The 4,526-nt window shown below is 43.9% G+C and overlaps 1 long non-coding RNA gene across 1 annotated transcript; it reads left to right on the top strand.

Annotated features, from left to right (window-relative positions):
* The first annotated feature begins 769 nt into the window (after window positions 1-769).
* Window positions 770-4,257, top strand: LOC113930676. Its single transcript, XR_003522578.1, has 3 exons — window positions 770-855; window positions 1,054-1,124; window positions 4,069-4,257. It is a non-coding gene; the product is annotated as an uncharacterized LOC113930676 (long non-coding RNA).
* Window positions 4,258-4,526: the final 269 nt, after the last annotated feature.

The following is a 4,526-nucleotide window of genomic DNA, read 5'->3' as shown; positions in this document are numbered from 1 at the left end:
CATACAAGTTCAATAAATATTAATGATGATCAGCAAATTGAATCATTACAGATAATGAAATAGCATGACAAAATAGGAGACGTAATTAGCATTAGTTTTGCTTTTATTGACAAAGACTTTCCACGGAACTGGGAGCCATGATCACATAATGGTATAGGCTTTCATAATTTTAAATTATTTTAATGGATTTCACACTTTTGATACTTATCTGAAGCTAATTCAAGCTTTTCCTACTTGACATTCCCCTGCCATGAATATTGATGGATTTTACTGTACAGTGAATTTCCAAGTGTCTTTGTTTGTCTTGTTCCCTGAAGATTCACATTTTAGCATGCAATTGTTTATTGTTTCATTTCATTCAAACTCTGGAAAAAGTGGAAAAGATGGTTTTATCCTAAGGCTCACTGTGCTCACCAAGCAGAATACTAAACAACAAAGGAATTAAGAACATCATCCTGCTGTAAAGTAAACAAGTTCATGAATTGAGAACCCAATTATTATTCAAAACACATTGCCTTTATTGCAATCCCTTCACTTATTTATTCAACAAAAACTGCTCTTAACACTGCAGATACAAGAACGAACCAAAACAAATGTGGATTCTGCCATCAGGGAGCTGACGTCCCATGCAGATGACAGACGTTAATCAGAGAACCTCAAAAACAAAGGATCTTTTTACAAGTTATGCTCTGAAAATTCCATAACATGCTGAGGGCCTCTGACCAAGGGGCCTGGCCTTGCCCGGGAAGAAGCGACATCTGGGGTGAACAAGAACAAAGCCTCCCAGGCAGACAGTCAGCAGATACAGAGCTGGGTGAGGGAGCGCATGAGGTCTACAGTGAGGCGGAGAGTGAGGTAAGTGAAGCAGGGGACTGCACAGGATTGGACCTGAGCATTACTACTGCTAGTCTTCCTGTCCCGAGAGCAAGAGCAGTGGGGGGGGGGGGGGGGGGGGGGTCAGTGGTAAGAATGTTAAGGGGCAGAAGGGGGGCATAGGATGTAGCAGAACTCACACTGCATTTCAAATGAACTCTGGTTGCTATGGGGACACAGGCTGGAGAGCCAAACGCAAATGGTGAATCCAGAAAGGATGGCGTCTTGCACCAGAGCGGACATGGAAAGAGGTGAGTATACCTGAGACTTACAGAGAAGATACAACGGGCAGGAAGGAATGCCAGTGAGTGCCGGGGGCGATGGGCAGAGAGTAAGGATGCCCCCAGGTCTCTGGCGGAAGGAACTGTGTCATGGAGCCTCCATTCTCTGTGAGAATTCTATTTGACAGCTCTCAAACTCTTTTACCATTCACTGTGCTAACTGACGGCACACATCTTTGCCTGGGCCTCTCTCTGAGCGGCCACCCTGTCTTTGGCTCCCCCTGCCAGAGAAGGGCTGCAGGAATAGTTGCTTCCAACCATGCCTCCGGGCGGGCAGCCAGCACTCACCACACTGCCACCCACACACAAGCGAGGCACCCACGGACTTCGGAATCTCTGTTGCCTGGGAATAAAAAAGGGCAAACAACTGCATTCTGCAGGTTCCAAGTTTTTTGCTTATTCATGCGGGGTATTCCCAATCACTCCCTCATCCTGGGCCAAGTCAGTGTGATTTCACTATTGTAATGAGTTTCCCAGGGCTGCCATCATGCAATACCACAGGCTAGGCAGCTGAGATCAACAGAAATGTACAGTTCTGAGGGCTCCAAGTCCAAGATGCAGGTGTCAGTGGGCCTTGCTCCATCTGAAGACTCTAAGGAAGAGTCCTGCCTTGCTTCTTCCTAGTTTCTAGAGGGAGCTCGATCCTTGACATTCCTGCACTCGCAGCTGCTGTGATCTCAGCCTCCCTTGTCACCTGGCATCCTTCCCATGCGTCTCTGTATCCAAAATTCCCTCTTCAATTAAGCATACCAGTCATTAGGTTAGGGCACACCCAAATGACTTCATCTTAACATGACTGTATCTGCAAAAGCCCTGTTTCTAAATAAGGTCACATGCATGGATACGGGAGGTTAGGACTTCAGCCTATCTCTTTTGGGAGACACAATCCGGCCCATAACGCCATGCATGAAGTTTTCCTAACTGAAGTATTTGTGGCTATTTCTTCTCCACTATCTTCCCTTATTTAGTCCTGGTATTAAAGAAAGTAAAGAAGAGAAGAGAAAAAGAAAAAGAAAAACAGGGACACATAGTCAGCTTAATTCTGGCTGTCTCTAATACTCGGCCCACGATTTTATTGGCATTTATTGGATTGTAACAATTATTTGATTATGTGTCTGTTCCAACCCCTGACTTGAACTTGAGATCTTTTAAGACATAGGTTAATAAATAAGACCCATGTGCCACTTATTAAATAAGACATATAAGACTCTAACTTAGTGCTTGATGCCTGTCACATAGAGGGACCTTGATAAATGTTTGTCAAGTCAAAGGAGGAGAGAAAGGAAGATAGAAGCAGGGAGGGGAGGTAGAGGGATTTTCTGGTTTCACAATCAGTCTTTGCTCTTAACCAGATTAACTTGCCTCCCCCTTAACCTTTCCTAATTGCCTCCATTAATTTCCCTCTGTAGCCAGGCAAGGCTTGAAACTCATTATCAGACATTACTGATAAGCCATGAAGGGAGTGATAAAGAAGAATGCTTTAGATATTAATCTGTCTCAAATCTGCAGATAAGACAGATTAACTCTGAGGGACTCTTCAAGACCCGCGATTCTGCCGATCGCTAATAAAGACTGCTGTGGCGGGGATTCTCTATGCTGTTTCTGCGTTCAGGAGCTCTGCTCCATTCAGAACTGTGGAGTTAGGTGTCGCCCCAAGAGTGCTGTAATTCAGTATCTGTTACTCAAATATCTTTTCTCAAACATGTCTTCACCTGTGCAAAGGGCTCTGTTTGAACACCTTCCATCACCAGTTCACTTGCTGTATTAGTTACCCATTGATGCATCACAAGAGGACCACACACTTAGCAGTTTGATAACACAACACACAAGTTATACGCTCACAGTTTCTGTGGGTCACAAAGTGTAGTCACACTCCTACTGGCTCCTCTTTTCAGAGTTTCTCATGAGGCTACAGTCAAGGAGTACACAGGGCGGGGGACTCGTCTGAGGCTCGAATGGGGAAGGATCTGCTTCTAAGCTCACATGGTTGTTGGCAGAATTCAGCTCCCAGGAGGGAGGTCCAAGTCCTACGTAATGCAATCCCAGAAGTGACTTCCCATCAACCTTGCCATGTTCTGTTAGTTAAATGCAAGTCACAGGTCTCACCCAGACTCACAGACAGGTAATTCCATCACCAGGGCTCTCCTGAGCCTCTATTTACTACACTTGCCAACCAAGGCTAGATTTCTCATGAAAACTTGAATGGAACAGGCTTTTATGGATATAACGTTGCAAGGATGTACATGGCAGATGTCCTGTGAACACAAGGCATCATCGTTGATCAATGATTACCTTAACTCAGATTAAAGTTACGCTTTCTCCTTTTGTTTGTTCAACAAATATCTATTAAGCATGTATTAGGTCAATATTTTCTTCCTACCATGAAAGAAGGCAGATTTGTAAAACTTAAACTAAAAATAGAGACTTCCATTTCCAGAAAGTATTCTTGGTACAAAACATCTATATATTCTAGATAAACATGTTTACCAGTGACGTTGGAATAATTGCTACACTGACAATAAAGTGAGGGCAAGAGCTAGAGGCCAGAAATGATGGGAACACAGGATCTGAGAGACAGGAGCGAAGCTGCAGCCAGAGTTCACTGGGAGCTAGTACTTCAGGCTGGCCTGGAAACCCTGTCCTCAGCACCGCAGAGGTGGGGCCAAGCTGGATGGCAAATTGGCTCTGACATTCCTGCATAGACCAGGCTCTGCGGGGCCAAGCTGGATGGCAAATTGGCTCTGACATTCCTGCATAGACCAGGAACCTCAGGGGGAAAACAGCGGGAGAACATATCCCCTAGGGAGGGTGACAGCTATGTGCGTCTGACCTGGCTTTCGAGGGAATGAGGAAAACCAGATAATTGTCTCCAAAAATTCCTAAAACATTCTTTTGTTTTTGTCTTCACTTACAGGCTTTCAGACTTGAAGACGCAGTATGGGTGAAGCCTAAAAAACCCCAAGCCAAAATTTTAATCAAGTGTCCTGTGTTTCTAATCCTCTACCTGCATTGCACAAGTACATGTAGAAAATCCTTGCACACCATTTTCTGATAATTCTTGGGTGTTGTGTGCATGTCTGTTAAATGATAACCTTTGCATAAAGATGGGAATTCTATATATTGATCTTATTTTTGGCAACCTTTGAAAATATCTTATTCATTCTGATATTTTCTTTAGTGCTTTCAATGAGACAATCATATCATTTGCAAATAATGGCAGTTTTACTTTTGTGCTGGCCAGGACTGCTAGTATAGTGTGGCACAGAAATTACTTCAGGCTTCTTTTTTCGTTTTCCTTCAAGATGTGGAAGGAGGATTCCTCGAGAGTAGCTTTTGCTATAGTATTTTTGAAGCTATTAATCAGCTTAAGGA

This window comes from Zalophus californianus, chromosome X (genome assembly GCF_009762305.2).
Source record: "Zalophus californianus isolate mZalCal1 chromosome X, mZalCal1.pri.v2, whole genome shotgun sequence".
Taxonomy (NCBI): domain Eukaryota; kingdom Metazoa; phylum Chordata; class Mammalia; order Carnivora; family Otariidae; genus Zalophus; species Zalophus californianus.
Note: the sequence above shows the minus strand (reverse complement) of the source record. Positions and strands in the feature narration are given on the sequence as shown.